Below are 19,838 nucleotides of genomic sequence, written 5' to 3'. Positions count from 1 at the left end.
ATTAGATATTATACTACATTACATTAAATGAATAATCTGCAAAACAGATTGACTGTAACTATGGTACTCTACAATATTCCATCCAGTCTTATAGTGTTAAGCATTATTCTTCTAGATGATGCAACTTTGTATGTGTCACACTAGTTTTGAAGAGCAAGTCTTATACACTTAAATTGAAGATGCAGGTAGAATAATTAAATGTTGCTTTAAACTAAAGACAGAAACTGCTGTGCTAAATTAGTTAACTCAACTATACTTTGCCATCATGCATTGTACTGAACATTTAGAAAATGGCTTGATACTTTCTGACCATCTGTACAGGGCCAAATGCACCACTGGTACAAGAAGGTTCAACTCTGTTTGCTTCATAAGCATTTCATTAATTTGCCTGCAACACAGTCAGTATAGTCAAGGAATTTCAAAAGGTTAAGAGATCACCAGCAGTGCAGAGCATGAACATATATTATCTTATACTTCTATCATATATGACAACTTGAATTATTTTCCATAATACAGTCATGACACTCCATAATATGTTTATAAATTACTCTGCATGAAAGTTGACACTAATAGTCTTTCTTTGCCCATATTTGCTGTTCAATATCATCTTGGATACCACAATATCTCCCTCTATTTTAAGGGAGAAGTGGAAGTACTGAGAGGTACTTACTGTGCAAATGGGGTCCTCTTTATTCTGAAGGTTTTCTCCTGTGGACGGTGTGACACAGAAACCTTTTGCACACTTGGAGATTTGCTTATTGTTCACCATGGCTCTCTTGGCAAGCCTTAAGCCTTAATCACTGTAATAACTAAGCAAATAATAAGAAATAGTAGGCAACACTGTAGTTACAGTAAATCAATGCATGTACACAGAACATCACATCAACCTTGGTGTGAAACAAGAAAGGCAGGCCACAAGTTAAACTTTCTATGTTGTCTGCATGAAGAGGAACATTATTCTGGTTTTGGCTGGGATAGAGTTAATCTTCTTCCTAGTAGCTGGTACAGTGCTGTGGATTTAATGTGAGAATAGTGCTAATAACACATGGATGTTTTAGTTGTTGCTGAGTAGCACTTTTCCTAAATCAAGGATTTTTCAGTTCCCCATGCTTTGCCAGCAAGCAGGTGCACAAGAAGCTGGGAGGGAGCATGGCCAGGACAGCTGACCTGAACTAGCCAAAGAGTTATTCCATAACATAGAACATCATGCTCGGTATATAAAGTTGGGGGAGTTGGCTGGGAGGGGCGGATCACTGTTTGGGCATCGGTCAGCGGGTGGTGAGAAATTGCATTGTGCATCACTTATCTTTTCTTGTGCTTTATTTCTCTCTTTTTTTATTATATTCCCTTTCATTACTGTTATTATAATGGTTTATTATTATTGTTATTTTTATTATATTTAATTTTATTTTAGATATTAAACTGTTCTTATCTCAACCCACAAGCTTTACTTTTTCTTATTCTCCTTCCTATCGCACTGAGAGGGGGGAGGAGTGAGCAAATGGCTACGTGGTGCTTAGTGGCTGGCTGGAGTTAAATCATGACAGACATGAAGAGAACACAGGCTCATCCAAAGAGCAATGGAGAGATGGACAAATTAACTAGTGACTCACACAGGGCTGCTCTGTGGCTATGGCCATTATCGATGAACATGCTTGGAAGGGCAAGAGCAAGGCAGAATGGATTACCTGGTCTTTCCAGCACACTGATGGATGTGAGTGTGTCTAATAAAAGCATCTCATCTGCCATCCAGCTTTGTGTCTCTTCTTGGGGAACCAAATTAGGCAACAAGCTGTCAAAAATCACTATGGCTCAGAAACAGTACCAAGAAAACATGACTACATATAGAAACAGAAATAGATACGGTAATGCCATTTCAAAAGTGCAGTTAAACTCCTCTTCATTTTCTGTATCTCTTGCTCATCTGAATGGAGCAAGGCTCATGGTGACTGAAAGAGGCTGTAATACAGTCTGCTGAAATAAGTCCTGCAAAATAAGTTAGGTGGATTTCATCCAGCTCCCAAGAAAGACACGTCTTCATCACAAAATCATCACTGCTCCTGCCACTAACCAGCATCTGTGCAGGCAATTTCAACAGAAGAGCTGAAAGCACTGCCATATTTCAAGAATGAAATCTTTACTGCTCCTTAGGGATTGTCATTTGTGACAGGCATGAGACATACTTTCAGGAGCAGAAAGCAGTGAGCATCTGCGTGTACTGCCTGAGAGCCTGCAGCTCCCCCTAAGTCTAATTTATGGCCACTTATCTGTCCTTCTACAACTGTCATCACTCAATTACTTGAGCAGTGTGTGTGTGTGTTTGTCTCATGTTTTGTGAAGCACCAAAGTGTTCCCGCCGTTTTTCTTTCTAATGGGTATAGAACTGAGGCGAACATGCACATATAAAAAAGTTATTCTCACTCCCACCACAGTCACCAGGCACAAAGCCAACTTCTTGAGGCTTGTTTCAGGAGCTGTCAACTTACACCTGGGGTGAGCAGAGGTCTGCAACTTCCAGGCCTGTTGATGTGATATATTTTATAGTTTTGATGTATTATAGTTGCGTGTATTATTTTTCAAGAAAGAATAAAACAGAATACAAATTGCTTAGTATATTCTAAGTATGTAGGCAAGAACCCTATTCTATTGCTTAAATATGACAATGCTAAATATGTAATACTGTCATTATTTGTGATCAGTGTTTTGTTCATCCACTTTTTATTCTTTTGAGATTTCATTGAAGAGAATTACAGTCATTAAATTCATATTTATGCCCTTACCAAGAAAATTCAAGTGATCAAATATACTGAAGAGGAAATAATAAGCTGCTCTCCTCAGAAATAACTAGAGATGAACTTGTGTAGGCTGTCTCTGAGAAGCAGTCTTTGCCAAGGTTACTCCTCAGCAGCTTAGAGTATTCCTTGTTCAAACTAGGTGTTACTAGGCTTTACGTAAAATCAAAATTTAAATGCTCCCACAGGATGCAGTAAAATATGGAGAAGTGCAGTGTATAATAAATACATAATAAAAAAAGCTCTGTAGGTGCTTAGGCAGTTTACTAGATTTACCGTATTTCTTATTATTCCTGTGTAAAAAAAAAATAGCACTTTAATGCTAGAATTAGAGACATAATTCCTAATTTGCCACCTTTCATCTACTTGTCAGGGTAAAATTTCTACAGACACTTAGATCAGCATCAACTTTTAGCTCCCAAAAGCAAAATGACTCAGATGTTTCCTATTGTAAAAGTATCATTGCAAAAGAAATTATACCAAGGTTGGGTACAAAGGTGCACAGTGTTGCTATCTTTGTGAAGTTCTCCACCTTTTCACTTGTTTAATCACCATGGTTCAAAAATAGTCTGCTCTAAAAATACAAGGAGTATTTTACATATAGTCCTGAAAGAAAACAGTTTGTGAATTAAATGCACTTATTCCAGTGAGTCTACAAGCCTTTGTCCCCACAGGAACAATATTACATTCAAGTAAATATCAAAAAAGTCTCCAATCTTATTATGGAGATAACAAATCATGTGACAACTTTATAATATTTCTTTTTATCCATGTCCTTATCTTCATTTTATGAGTATCAACCTTGTGTTCTCAAAACAGGTTTCACTTTCACGGATGTTTGTGAAGTACACAGTTGCCAGCAGTTAAATATTTAATAAGACATGTCAAGGCTACAAGGTTGAATACTGTAACCTGTTACCACCACATTAATATTCCTTTCTTCAAGAAACAATTTGAAAACATCAATTAGATATCTTTATTTTCTCAAGGCCTTAGCTCGACAACCTTAAAGCTACAGTAGCATTTGAAGTAATTTATTTTTTAATCTGTAGTTTAAAGTGAAAATCGAGGCAGTTATCTCACACAAGGTCTGTGTTTACATCACAAAATTCATAAGAACTGACAGTTTCAGTTCAGCCCAGACTTGGGATAAGAACAGCTTACAAGCTCTACATCATGACTGAAGTATTTTGGCAAATCAATGCGTAAAAATTTGTACCTGTACAGACTTTCATACTTCAAGCCACTGCAGTTAGGGTTGAACTGTTAGTGCTTCATAGTTTGCTTTATGAGCTAACAGGAAAAATAATATGATATTTACTGACGTTGCAACAGCTGTGTCTTGCAACAGGCACATATACTCTACCTATATATATTCCATATACTCTACCTTAGGAGTATAGGTGTAGCTGTGAGTGCCCCTACTGAACTCACAGGTCTGTGGCAGTAAAAGGGAGAAGTAAGAAGCAGTAGGTATGTTAGTTTGCAATAAGACCCTCTACTATTGCTCAGCTTAATCAAAACTAGCCCCACTACAAAACAGAAGTGATTACAGTGGAAATATACTGTACTCTACATATGTTGTGTACAGCCTGCTCAGACTCAGGAAGCTCTGTGAGCAAGTCTGGTGGTTTTCTTGTATATGAAGAAAACAAAATTACCTTTAGCTTTTAGCAGCTACTGCAACACTAGCTGGCTGTCTTCTTTCAAAAATGAAGCCTAATTTTTTGGTAAACCTGAATGAAGCCTAATTTTTTGGCAAACCTGATTTACAGTTTTACATTTTGTTCCTTGCTTTGTGCTGCATAAGAGAGCTCTCAAAGCACTGGGATAAAAGGATAGCACTGTGTCCGTATAGGAAGCACAGTTCGACTGAGAAAGTTTCCTATACATTTGTCATTAAGTATGTAAGGCAGATAACCACAGCGCTGTCTCTTCATACACTGTATCTTTTTCATTCTGATCATGTGGCAGATGTCCATCCTGGCCAGACAGGTTGAGGGAGGAGGTCATCCTGTACTACCACAGGCTTTAATGAAGTAACAATTCATGCATAGGCATTAATTCAGAATACATAATTGTGAAGTTTTAGATAGGCTTTACTAAGTTATGAGGCTTAGATGAGAATACTTTCTGCTTTCCTTAGCTATGAGCACCGTGGCCCACTGATTTCAAACTATCTTGCATTCTTGGGGAAAGGGCCTGTGTTGTCTGAAGCCAGTGATGCTACAGGCATGTGTTGGACCACATGTCATTCTGCTAGTGATTCTAATGAAGTCAGAGAAAGACCATCATCTTTTCAACATTGCCCACTCTACCCCATAATCTTCTTTCAGACTGATGCAGCTCATACATATTTGCATGTGCATGGAGCCTGATGTATCTCAGATGCATTAGAGCTGTTGTGCGCACGTAGATTGAACTTCAATGCATGTGCTGCAAAATCAGCGTTCAAAATGTGACTTACTTCCAGTGCATGTGCAAATCAGTTGCACAGTGGGTCCCATATGCTATAAACTTTTCATGCTGTGCCTATACGCTATAGTACAAGAAAGCACTTGAGAAGTGGCTGTATGTCCTAAATTTGTGGACATGCAGACACTTAGACATTTAGGAGTAATGACAAGTGGCATAAAAGCAGTAGTGCAGAAGGTAGCATAAAAGTATATGTCTACTTTTCTGCCCTTACCAAGAAAATTCAAGTGATCACTAATTCAAATGATCAAATATACTGAAGAGAAAATAATAAGCTGCTGTCCTCAGAAATAACTATTAGATGAACTTGTATAGGCTGTCTCTGGTCTGTCTGCCAAGGTTACTCCTCAGCATCTTAGAGTATTCCTTGTTCAAACTAGGTATAAATTTGAACTTACATAAAAGTAGCAGCCTTGTAAAAGTAGCAGCCTACTGCTAAAATGTGTAAAGAAAGAGTGTGTAAGCCTGGCAGATGAGTGTTGCAGACAAGTTTTCCAGTGTGGTCATGATGCCAGTTCAGTTGTGATGCCAGTTCACTTGTAATACCAGACCTCAGGGTAACTGGGGTGTGATGACCATTTACATTACAAATAAACTGATTTATTTGTATGTTATAGATTATTTCAGAGACCTTGGAAATTATTTAGGCAGTGTATAAACTATACTGTGAATAGAAAGTCTGAGGGAATATATTGGACTGGAAACCCATGTCAGAAACGATGAGCATAGAGCTAACGAATCTTATACTGGTATCTCTGACTTCTCTGGGTGGGGTTCTCCACTCTGTGCCAAACTGACCTGTACTTAACTTCACATGCATAAAATTCCTTTTCAGCTGTGTTTTTCTGACTGGCCGAGTACTCAATGGAGCGAAGCAGAAGACTTGAGAAAATTAACTCCTTCTCTTACTCTTGCATCCAGTATTTCCTTTTTGTCTCCTGGAGAATGTTAGGTTATACAACTGAAAAATCCTATCCAAGAGCAAGAATAGTTACCAATGTTGTTCCCAAGCTCTGCAACATACAGGGAAATGAGAACTGTCAAAACAAGCCAAGATAAATAGTAGCAGGATTCCAAAGATACATAATTTTCAGATTGAGTCAAAACCACCCAGAGGTTTTGTGTAACTAAAAATTTGGAATTTCATTTAAAAATAGCCCGTTAAATACAAAATTTTGCAATATAGTGTATGAAAGTATATTCACAGAGGGAGTGAATATGCTGACTTTGATGTCAAAGAGAGTAAAATTGGGGCACCGGTATTTTGGAAAGAAAATCAAGAACTAAGCTAATCCTTAACAGAATAAACTTGGATGTAGGTTAGCCTAAGAATGCTGTAACAGACAGAAAGAAGAGACTGAGCTTTGAGATAGGCTCAGACACCAGCCTTTCATCTGCTGCCCAGTCCCTCTGTGTTTTCCGTCTTGTAACATGACTGGGTTTTCAGGAAAGGAAAGCAGGAAATAAAGTTTAATCACTATATAAAAGATAATTTGGTCTTAGAAACATCTCTGCCAGCAACTCTTGCTCACATTTGTTAAAATTTCCTTTCATATGCCTCACACAATCATGTCCACGTAAGATATTGGCCAATAAAGGCAATAGGAAGTTTGCCATGACTTCAAAGGAGTCAGGATTTCCCCCATGTTCATCACATGGCAGTATATTTGGCATGATAGCAAAAATAAGGATATTTTAAAATTCATTTATCATGAGCAAAGAGTATTAGATAAGTAGTCAAAGGTGAATCCATCCAGTGCCTCATCTTTGCCAACACATATTAATCCTTATACAAGGCACCTCCTTTTGTTTAGTTTACTTTCTAAAATACACATACTTTTTAAATTTAGTCAAATGAACGGTAAATTATCACTGTTTTACAATCTCATAAGTGGGCAGACTAAGACTATCTGCATGAAATCCTGCTCCACTGAAATCAATATGAAAACTTTCACAAATGTTGCACAGCACCAGGATTTCATGCTCCCTCAGAGGCAGTATCTGAACATACTGTGTCTACCAGCTGTGACTGTTGACTGGAAGACAGTCAGACTTTTTATTACCTTCAGCAAATATTTACATTCTACAAATTTGAAAAGAGACATTTTGCTTTCCTTTAGGAATCTGGAACTAGTATTTTCCTTAACAGATAAGTCAATCTAATGGTCCCTTTAGCTTTGTATTTGACAGCGGCTAGTGCTATATACTTGGCGGAAAAAAGGTTAGGAAAAATCATGAGTAAAACATGACAGGGTTTTTTCACAGTACGTCCTACCCTGATATCCTTCTTATTTTCAATAAGGAAACTTCCAGAGTTCTTGCTTTCAACTAGACAATTGTGTTTAATGTTAATCAAATAGAATTTTAGAAAATGGAATTTTAATTAAATCAGAATTGTTGGTTAAAAGGGACTTAGGAAGGTTGACTGGTCTATCCTCCCACTCAAAACAGAACTATAGCCAACATTAAATCAGGTCAGCTAGATTTTGTCTAGTCAGGACTGGCAAACCCACAAGGAGAGAGATTCTAAAGTCTTTCTGGGTGACCAGTTTCTCTGCTGAGCCATTATCCTAAAGTTATTCCTAAGTCCAAACGGAACCTCTCAATTGTCACTTTGGGGCTCTCACTCCTTGTCAAGCTATCTGTCACTACTGAGAAGAGTTCAGATCTGTCTTTCTAAGTGTCCTTCAAGCAATTGTAGGCTGCCATCAGATCAGCCCAGAGGTTCCTCTTCTCCAGAGGGAACAAACTTAAATCCCATAAACTCTGGTTTATGTGATAAACTAAGCCTAACCAGCTACTTGATAAACTATGGCTTATCAGTCAAGTGTCTCAAGCCCTTGACTGTGTTGTGGGCCCTATCCAGTTCTTAACATCCTTCTGCGACTGGTGATCTTTAACCTGCACATAGCATTCCAGAGACAGCCTCGCCAGTGCTGAATAAGGGGGAAAAGAGCTCCCACTGACCTACTGACCAGTGTCCTGATACAGCCCAGTATGCAGTTTGTCTTATTCACAATGAGAACACAGTTACAGAAGCACAGATTTGAAAGGTCTTCTCTAGATCACCTGGTCCATCCTAATGCACAAAGCAGGACTGGCTTCCAAGTTAGAATAAGGTGCTTGGAATAAGGAATAAGGCTTTGAGTATTTCCAAGGATGGAAATTTCTCAATCTCTCCCACTGTGGGCTTCGTGTCTGTCTATTTTGTTGAAATCTTCCTTCCTGCAGGTTTTGAATGTAGACTCTTGTCCACTGTGCAATTCTGTCTTGTCATTAAACTCTCCATCCCTCCCTCATTAGACAGTTTAAAACAGCAATTGGATTACTCTCTTGGCTTTCTCTTCAGACTGAACAAACTCCCTCAGGCTTTGTACATCACATGTTCCTACCCCCTCACTATGTTAGTGGCTCATATTCAATATAGCATCCACTGTGACCCCACCACTAGCCCTTTTCATCATTGCTGCTACTCAGCCAGTTAATTCTCAGTGCATGGGGTTATCCTGCTCCAGGTGCAAAACTTTGCACCTCCCATCTTAAAACTTTATGAGGTTTCTCCTGGCCCACTCATCAAGTTTCCAATGGTCTTTCTGGACTGAGGCTGTACTATTTGGCAAGCCACACATTACCCCAATTTAGCTGATTGTTAATAGTTTTCATTACATTTAGTAATTCTAATCATATATTTTTCTGTATTTGACATCGTGCATCATGAAAGGGATACTGGAGCTTTTCCCAAAATATTTTAGTGCAGGAATGCCAACCAACAGTGAATAACATTAATAGCAAGTAGCCTTTTCAGAAAAATCTGGTGTGGCTTTTAAGTTACTACCACCTCCATAGCTGTTTTCTACTGTCCTTTTCCTGTAGATCCCCAAGTCAACAGCAGAATCAGTACATAGGTCATGTTGCCATGTTAGGCTAAGTTTGAGACAGAGGCAATGTCATCACACAAAAGTGGCTAAGAAATAGTCACAAACTACCTCTGTGAGCTGAGCTGTAAGAGCAGTAAGTCCCTCGACTGTAAGACTAGGACATGAAAAATGAAAAGTGAAACATGAAAAGAACAGGCAGGGAAAGTGTTTTCATTGGCTGAAGACAGAAATGGATGATCACCTAAGGCACCAAAGGAAATATTTTATGTTAACTAAGACTCAACAGAACGTGCTGGACTGTGCCATAGTAAACCTGATGATATTGAAATGGTTTTTTGTTCTGACTAAACAAGTAACATTTCCACGTCAGGTTTTTGCCTCTAAAAGCAATAGTAATAGCAATAGTATGTAATCACATCACCACGGGCACTACTTTCTTGTCTTATGTTTAGGTATGACCTTTATTATTTATATGCCTGTGTATAGCCAGCCTGCCAGAGCCCTGTTTATGTCTGTGTAATTTTATACAACAACTTGTAAAAATAGATATGCTCTCTCTTGCAGTATTAGTCTCTGATCAAGAATACAAACTCATTAGAGCAACATGAAGAAATACAGATCTTTTTCCAATAGAAGATTTTAATATTTCAAAATTTGGAATGAAACCAAGGAGTGTTGAGTCTTTCCATAGCGTGATGCCTCAACTGTGGGGCAGCCTGTCAGCCTCACCCCCTGCATGTCTGGAGAACTGGGATTGCCAAGAAGTCACAAACTAGAGGGTCCTTCCTTCCCAGCTATCAGCACTCTCTCCGCCCAAAAGTGAAGGAGACTGTAGGCCCAGATCCTCTAGAAGCAGCCAGAAAGGCTGTTGAGAAGGCAGGCAAACTGACAGGCTCATTTGTCTTGGAAACCTGCCTTGATTCCATTGGAAATTGGTCAAAAATGGAAATTCTCCTCTGGAACATTCTGATTTCAATGAATGGCATATCCTGATGAGAAAATATTTCATCAGAAATTTTCTAGCCAGATTGTTCTCTGCTGGAAGTAGATAAAGCTATTTTATGGATTTTTTTTTTATTTTTTTTTTCACTCCCACATGGTTTGGTAGGATCAGATTAATGAGCAAATCACTCTGAACATTCAGTAGCATTTGGTTCTAAGGTTTTAGTCCAGGAATCCCTCCCTCCAGCTGAAATCTAAGTTCCAGCTCCATCCTTCAGGCCTCAGTCAGAGAAATTGTATCAAGTGATTCATGCTGCTACCAAAAGATAATCAATTGCTCTCTATTGCTACATTTCTTACATGACCATAGGAGCTCCTAAGTTCAGAACAACCCCTGCTCAATTAATTGAACTAGAGGCTTGCCTCTGATTAAAGATACACATTAATGCCAGATTAGTCTTAAATACAGGAAGGGAAGATTTCCTATGGAAATCCTAGTGTATATTTCTGTAAGCAGTTTTTGTTCACTTAGCTTGTAATAGTGCTACAAGAAATAAAATCTAATCCTGCAAAAGCAGCTTTAGGAAGTGCAGGATTTTCTGGTTATTTCAATTAAAAAATGGTAGGATGTAAATAACAATAATTCTGTGACTATAAATGTGTTTTGTGGTTACATGGGCAGGTATTGCCTAATTGCTGTGAAATCAATGAAAATTCTCTTAATGAAAAAAAATGTTACTTCAAATACCATGAAGATCAAACATCTTTCCTCGGGTAATCACCATGCCCTATCATGCTAAAGAGAAATACAATTATTTAGGTGATCAACCTAAGCAAGGTAACAGGCCATGTAGACAGGGGAAAATGCACTGGATGTCACATACCTTGATAGTAGTGGGGTTGTGGACTCTGCCTTTCATGACATTTTTTCATGAGAAGCAATCCTGACATACGAGATTTAAAGAAAACTGCTATGACATGGGTGCAACACTGACAGAAAAAAACTGCATTGGTTTGTATAATGCCAAAATCCTTTTGTGCTGTACTATCCCCAGTGTTCTAGTACAGAACACTACTCCCATTAACACTCCAGATGATGGAGTATCTAATTGTTAAACAAGCAGATACAACCAATCTGAAAAATCCTGTGAGGACTTTAGAGAACAGGATTAACTTCAAGATCTTGACACATAGCAGAGATGGTATAAAAAAGACAGGCTACAATTTAGAGTTTGCAAAATCAGATGTATAAATATAGGATTGGAAACTCCCAGCAGGGTAGAAGTTCCACAGAAGAGGATGTAGGGGTCATACAGAGCCACAGCTGAACATCAGTCAACAAGATTGCTATGGCAAAAACGGAAGAAAACATCATGTAAGAGTATTGGGTGCCATAGATAATTCTATGCTGGTAATGCCTAAATAGGAGAGATGCGACAAAGTTTGGCCACCGTGTTTCAAAGAAATTGTAATTCAGAGAGGGATACTGAAAGTCTGGAAAATATGATCTCTGAGCAAGGATTAGAGGAAGTGTGACTGTTTTGTTTAGGTAAGACTGAGAGAAAACAGAAAAAAAAAAAAAAGTATTCAAACACATAAAAGGCTAATAGCAGAGGCAAAGCAAACACATGGTTCTCTGTCATCACCATAGATGAGAGGAAGAGATGAGCTTGCAAGGAAAGTTTAGGTTAGACGTTAGGACCATAAGCATGGGTAGGTAATTGTATGGATCACTTATGGAAACTAGATTCTTCATAACCAGATGGAGATAACAAATATAAAGGAGCAGTTGTAAGGAAAAGTTCATGATTCTGATGGGAAATACAAAGATGGATTAGATGACCACTAAATGTACCTTTCAGCTTCTTCCTAATATTCTATGAAAACTATGTGTGACTGTCTGATCAACCAGTAACAGTTTTGGTGTACTCTGAAGGGTTTAGGGATACATTTTTAGGATTTAGGGATAATTTAAATGAGCATACTGGGAGAAACATCTTCAGTGAATTTTTAACAGAAATACAGTACTTCAGGACGGAAAGTACATCAGAAGGATGTTCTATAACACAAATCTGTTACAGTAACACTTCTGTCTAGTGTAAATCAAGTGACTTTATCTTCAATATGTCCTGTCTAGAAACTAACTGTGCAACAGCACAACAGACTCTCACTCCTCCAGTATTTTCCTTTTCTTTCCTTTCCTTTCATGATGTTTCCGTTTGCAAGATAAAAGACTGATTGCAAGTAATAAAAGTTTAGAATTCGTCTTGCCTAGATTACTTTTTTAAAAAAATACTAAGTAGATTTTCCTTTTGAAAAGTTATATTGTTAAAATTAAAAAAAAAAAACAAAACAAACAAACAAAAAAACCCCAAAAACAACAAAACCAAAAACATTCAAGCAAATACAAATGGTAAAGACCAAAATTGCTGTCTTATCTTTTGGGAGTGTTGCCAAAAAGGGCTGTTAGTACTTTAAGAAGTGCAAGCCATTTTGGGCACTTACACAGGCAGGCAAATGCACAATCTCACATCCTTTAAAACTAGTGAAATTTCCTACAGAGACATATGTTTAAAAGACAGGCATGGCCTGCTGTGCAGACCTAATGGAGGGAAAAGTACATGTTTGTTTGAAGAGGCTGGCTTTCCCCAGGAAGGTGGGGCCCTCTACATTTTTAGGGAGGAGATCTAGGAGATTATGCTGTCTGGACAATCCACAAGCTAATATTTGAGACTTAAACACAAGCCTATCAAACTGTGTGAACAGACCCAGCAAAAGCAGAGTAGGAAACACCCCAGCACCAAAGGGTGCCTGCCTTGAATTACTTACAAGCTGCACCTTCCCGTATCTCATGAGCTCTTTCTTTCCTATGCTGTTTGTACAGCACATTACTATGAAACAGAGCAAGTATTCTCCCAATGGCATTATTTGAACTAAAATTTAAATTATCTGTAGTTGTATCATATGGGAATATATGTTTTAAAAATTCACTGAAAGCCATTTTGCTCTTTTGTCAGAAAATCTATGATGTCAGGATTGTACAGTATTGAACTCAGCAACATGAGAAACAGTTAAAAGTGCTGAGGTACAAGGAGTGCCCTGCTGCAAACAGGAGTCAGTTCTGACAAGTTATCTTGCTTAATGAGACTGTTATTAAAATTGGCTGCTTCTCATACCATACTTCTTTGACTATTGAGGTAAGACTCCTTCAAAGACGTCTGAGTTTCAGTGGCTGTGTCAACTCTCTGGTAGGAGGAAGTAATCAATGAGAAATACTTTTTTCCTCTCAAACTGCTAAGCTCAGAAAACCACATACTTGTGACCAGATGAACAGAAACTCCCCACTGCATTTGTTTTATTGCTCAGCAAGGCTAAACCTCTGCCCCAACTAGACTGTGAAGAGCTCTTGGAGTTGGTTAGCTGCAGGCAAAGCAGGAGTCTCCTTGCATTTCACTATGAATGTTACTGTGCTACTTTGAGACTCTCAGCAAGAGCAGTGAGATCCAAAGCAGCATAATACTGGTGGCAAGATGGCAATTGAAGACTATCAGATGGCATACGGGTTAACTGAGGAGCCAACACCTTCCAAGTCATATCAGAAGTTCTCACAGTTCTGGTTCTTTGCCCCATAGCTGCAGAGTAATGCCATCTGACCTCAGTGTCTAAACAGCCACAGTTTCAGTATTTTAGTCTCAGAGTACTGTATATCCTGGTCCTTGAAGAGATAATTGTTACAGTATGATCTTATGGTTGGTGAGCAATAAGCTCTGCTGCATCACCAGCTGTCTGCTGCTGGAGTTGCCACAGTTTCCGGGCATCTCTTCATCAGAGCCGAGCTGCTTGTACTAGCCGGGCAACTGTGCAGCCTAGTCTGGTCTCTAGATAAATCCCCTTGGCGTAAGATCAGCTGCATTTGGATCTGCTTCACACAAAGTGCATTTGCTGTTCTAGTTCTCTTTTTCACTTTCAAAGTCAGTGCTGTAACACTGTGGTTAAAGCTAGAATCCCCTCTTCAGGGTTGTGTCTATCAATCTACAGCTAAGGATGCAATTTCTTTTCTGTGGTCTAGCCAAGCATGACAGTAGGGATAGGGAGATCAGCAATGTTTCTGCACTTTTTATCTTACTCATCACTTGAGGCTTAGAAGGATGGGGTCTGGTCATTCCATGTTGGTGAGAATTGTGTGAGCTGGCAGAATTCATAATTATACAGGCTGCTTTCTATTTCTGGATACAGAGGATTTTTGTTATAGTAACACCTAAGGGCCCAACTGAGTATGGGATCTACCCTCCAAATACCTGCTGAGCTGCCCCGTGTTTTTGCTTCATCATCCTTAGAGTTTCTTCACAAGATAGGATTCTTTCCACTAGAAAAGAATAGACATGATAATTACTGACTATGGTTGATATGTTGGTTAAGACAGGAAGAGCTGTTATCTTGATTAAGCACTAAGGTGTGGGTGGACATGGAGAGACTGTCCATCAATTCCTCTCTCATCATTTGAGTTGTGTTTTGAAAAACAGAGCATGTTGCTCATGCAGTTACACAGGTGGGAGGAAAGAAATGATGATGAAGGCTGGAGGCTTGTGGCTTCTAGCAACAGGAGGAAGGCTCCTGCTCCTATCTACAGATCTACACCTTTGAAATAGACTGAGTGTTTTAGTAGCAGCTGAGGGATCAGGAGCTTAGTCCAGCAAAGCAGCGGCACCAGCTGAGCCTGACCCCACAGGTCTTCTCATTGAAAACCAGAAGAGAAGGGAAATGAAGGGATTGAGGAGAAGTGACAGATACTGCAGATCACCATCTGGCATCACGCAGCTGGCACCAATAACAGGGATTTGGTTTTTATGATTACAGGGCCCTATCTGATGGTCAACAACTGCTAGGAAGAAACAGGACCCACCTGACAAAGTGAGGCAAAACCAACTTCACCAAATGGCTGGCCAATGTGGTGAAGAGAGCTTTAATCTAGGAAAGACAAGTGAAGGAGATGATAACCTACAATCAAGTAAGGAAGTGGTGGACCAGTTCAGCAAGAAAATGCTGCAGAATGACGTATAATCAAGAGAACAGGTTGAAAGAGGTGGATTTAAGCAATTGCACATCAGCAAGGAAGTGCTAACAGTATAGTATTATGGGGAAAGCTCTCATATCTGTTCGGTAAAACAGCACGAGTGGGTGCCCATCTGAGGTGCCTGTACATTAATGCATGCAGCATGGAGAACAAACAGCAGGAATCGGAGGTCTGAATGCAGTTGCAGGGCTGCAATATCTCATTGGGATCAGTGATATTGTGGGATAGCTCACACAACCAAGGTGGTGCAATGGATGGATACAAGCAATTCAGCAAGGACAGGCTGGGAAGAAGGAGAGGACTTGCCCTTTTTCTGAGAGCAGCAGGAAGGAATGGAGCTCTGCCTTGGGAAAGGTATGATCTCTTTGAGAGCTTATGGGTCAGGAATAATATCTTACTGAAATGAAGCATTAATAAGCCTGGAAGCAAGCTTTATATGCTTCCTATGAGGAAGAGTTGTAGCGGGAGGAGTTTCATTGTGTGGAAAAGAAGAGCTCTCATGTGAACGCAAGATGTTCAGAGTGGCACTTAATGTGTTCACAGCACAACTCATGAAAAATACCACCTATAGTGTGTCTGTCTCAGGGAGTCCACAGCTTCCAGCTGGTAATGCTTGCTCTTGATTTGAATGGGTACAATCTCAGTTGGAAGTGTTCCTCAGATGATCCTCATCTAAAACTGGAGCACTGATTTTTAGGACTTCTGAAGTTCTTTGGGAGACTGCTTAGATTCAGTAACGTCATATATAGGAACCATAAGATCTCCACATCAACAGATTGAAGAGTTTTGCAAAAGATTGCCATTTTGCTCTTTATCATTGTGTGCAGGTTTTGTGTGGATCTCCATCTCATTACACATTACACATAAGACCTTAAGCCAGCAATATTTCACTACATCTACACTAATATCTACATACCAGATGTTAAGACAAATATTTATGAATACCATATGGTAAAAGAAAATTACCACCTTCCACTTCTTCTGTCTAAATGAGAGACTATCCTGTCCTCATTGGCAACAATTTGTCTGATTTCACACACACAAAAAAAAAACACCAACAAAAAACAACCAAAAACCCAAACCATTTCATAAGGGATTAATAGCATATCATATGCTAGGAATACCCCTTGTAACATTTGAGGTACTTTAACAAACACGATAAGAAAGCTTCCTCTAACCTATCCCGAATATATGATTTACAGAAGACTTTGGTCTCTACTACTGTCAGTCTGTAAGAGTTAAACAATACTAGATGCACTCACAGGGAGGAAAATGAAATAAGAAACCCTGTGGTGAGCAGGTTTAGTGGTTTAGCAACTGCAATTATACTGACTCCAGTGGAATTTTGCTCACTTACATACATATTTCCTTTCATAATCATATGCACTTAACTCAAAGTAAAAATAGATTTAAAGGGGAAAAAAAAATTCGGAAAGTTTGGGAGTGCTTGGACTTGGAGTTTATTTTGACATCACAGGAAAAGGAGGTATCTGTGAAATATTGGTCAGGATCGGTGAATCAGTGGCAAGAAAGGTTTGGAGGTGTTCAAATCCATCCTCTGGACTGGGATTTTGGGATTTCCATATCCATCGTTTCTACCCATTGTTACTCAGACTTCTCATATTAGAGACCTGATATTTTGGCTGCTTGCCTAAACTGATACCAACAGGAGAAGTCACAAAAATAAGAAAGTATCTATTTTAAATACTTGCCACATCATAGGGCAAACCTTCTAAATAATACATCCTCTTTCAGATGCACATCCAGTACTATTTATATGAAACTTGATAACACCAGCTAGAAAGCTAACAAAATGTTGTTTTAAGGAAGATTTTTTTCGAACATGTTCTTGTGTGTTTGGAAGAGGCAGGAGAGGAGAGAGGAGTGGGTTTCATGTTTTGTTTATGCATTTTATTTTCTATTTATAGTTAAGCAACTTACAACTTGGTGAAAATCACATTTTCCAATTGCTTCAAGGCAAACTGCCTGAAGCATTCTCCAGGTAACCTTCTATTATTTTTCCTTTTCTTTCTGTGTAATATTTAAAAGATGGCCTAGGGTTTGCATCTTAGTTAAGAAAGCACTGTAATAGTTATCCTAGCAAATGCAAAGAAAAGGGGTTTCCTATGGTTGTGCTACTGTGTTGAGAAAAGTAACTTTTATGCCACAGATATTTTGAGTTTTGAGAGCTGGGTCTTTGCCAGCAGTCTGAGGTTAGCTCATTCAAAACGCCATGGAAAGATCTGCTAGGGCAGAAGTATTAATTTATAGCATACAAAAAAAAAAAAAAAAAAAAAAAAAAGTACTTTTAAAAGCCACCAGGAATTGCTTTGACACCAGAACTGAGAATCAAGACTGATGACTGACTAGCAGAACATCTATTACCAGAGGCAATAATCAACAGCCTAAAGATAAAGCACCTCAAAGGGTTTGCTTCTGTATTTTACTTTGTTTTCATTTATACCGATTAGCCCTAGGATGCTAAATAAAGCATGCATCACATTTAGCTTTCCTGTAATTACATGGAGGAAAGGTTTTCATTTTCAATTAAAAAAAAAAAAATCCAACATATAGCAGTGCTATAATTTCACTTAGTAAAAATTAGTACTTATGAGAGAGACCAGAAAGTAGATTCAGGTCAAATGCTGAAGACAACAGCAAAGAAACTTAAAGATGGAAGTAAGGCCAACAAGATCATTTTTGTTCAGTCCCAGTGTACTTGAATTCTTAAGATATTTTGGTTTATGACATTTGTAAAATAAAGTTAAGGTATTTGTTTTTCTTAAACAGTGTAACAATAAAACTAAGTTATTTTGTTGTTTTATTGTTTTAAATAAATGTAAGCATTTTGGATTTAAAAATGATATATTTAGAACACATTATGTTGTGATGAAACATTTAGAATGCATTTAGCTATGAAACACATTCTGTTTCATACTGAATTTTTTAATCTACCAAAGCAAAAATGGTCAGTTCATCACAGACGATAATAAACTCCTGTAGGTATAGATCCTATTTGTACTTCTTACATTGGACCTCTACTTAATGGCCATAGCCATTTCTTTATAAGGCAAGTTACAAAAAAAAAGAAAAGTATGAAAAAGGGAAAATTATAAGGCAAATTAGGAAAAAAGGGAAAAGAGGAACTTTGAGCCTTCTTGAGACACTGGAAGCTAGCTTATCCCCTCTTCTTTGGGCTCCTGCCAGCTGTCACATTTCCAGTGATGTGTGACTCTCCACCTTGTGTGTGTTGTGGCACCTTTTCAGGCAGGTAAATAATGGGATTTAATTGCATTATATCTTTCTCAAGACTTATTTATTTCTCTGACTTTGATACAGATGTATTCTGAGGTGTTGGTTATTCTGCAGATAATATTATTTCATCTCTTAATAATTTGATAGTGCTACTTGTGTAATCTTTTTAAAATATTTGTTTTTATTGCAAATAATTGCTTATCAAAGGAGCTAGCCTCTTTGGCATACTGACCTTATTAGTCTATTACGTAGACAGTGTCACCTAAGAACTAATCAGGGAACATGGTGAAATTTCATATATTAAGCACTGAAATAACTGTCAAACTAAGATATATCTATATCATAATTTAGAATTAAAAGCTATAAAGACTTTCTTTTCTTGAGCAATGCTTCCATTAGGTATTTCTATGCTGAGATTACAGCATGCCTGAAACTCCAATGTGTTGTGAGAATTTAATAAAGAAATTACTTGACTGATATTCAAATAATTATCCTATATCAAGGAGCAACTGGTATTGAAGTATGTTATTTTAAACCCATTAAAAGAAAGATCTGTTGACCAGATGTAGTTAAAATAAGACATGGAAACTTCCTTTTGTCTACCTGACTTTGATGATGCCTATATGCCCTATATTTTAGCTGTGGCTTTGTTCTCTGCTAAGAGAAGCGCTACGCTGATTTTGTAAAAATGCTCTTTGTGATTTGACAATAGCAGAATCGACTGAACCTGTCTGGCTGCTGCCCCAGCACTTTCTATATCCACCACAGCAATAGTCCAGCTGAGGGGTTAGACCATCTACAATAAAATGGTGTCCTTCCAGTTTATCCATCTCACCATCTATGCCAACTCATGGTGGAGTTAGAGGAATACCAGTGCCAAAGGAAAAAAAAAACAAAACAAAACAAAAAAAGGAATAAAAAACAAAGGAAAAAGAAACAGCAGCCACAGAGCACACCAAGGAGAAAGGTATTACATTTTCTTCTTAGCAGTAACACCGATCAGCTTTGTCCTACTAATCAAAGTCTTTAAATATAAGAAGTTGGAGGTTTTTTAAAGCAGAAAATATCTTTTCTGTTCAGTAACAGAAGATAATTTCTGGTGTATTTGGGGGGAAAAGGGTGTTTAAAATGCAGAAGAAAGCAAGCATAAGTATTTCAAACAGTGCCCCAGTACCCGCCGACCCGGCGCAGCAGCCTGACTGGCTGGCGGGCACACCTCGCACCCTCGGCCGTTCACTTGTGGATACGTGGCTGTACACACGTCGGGGACTTTCTGAGTTTCGGCCTTCATTAAATAATCGAAAAAGTAGTCCGGAGCGGTGCTCGCCGTGCGGAGCGGCGCCGCCGTGCCCGCCAGGACGGATCTGCTCCCAGCCCCTCCGCGGGGCTCCACAGCACGGCGCGGGGGGACCCCGCTGCTCC

This window comes from Athene cunicularia (genome assembly GCF_003259725.1).
Source record: "Athene cunicularia isolate RWA chromosome 1 unlocalized genomic scaffold, athCun1 chr1_part2, whole genome shotgun sequence".
Lineage (NCBI taxonomy): Eukaryota > Metazoa > Chordata > Aves > Strigiformes > Strigidae > Athene > Athene cunicularia.
Note: the sequence above shows the minus strand (reverse complement) of the source record.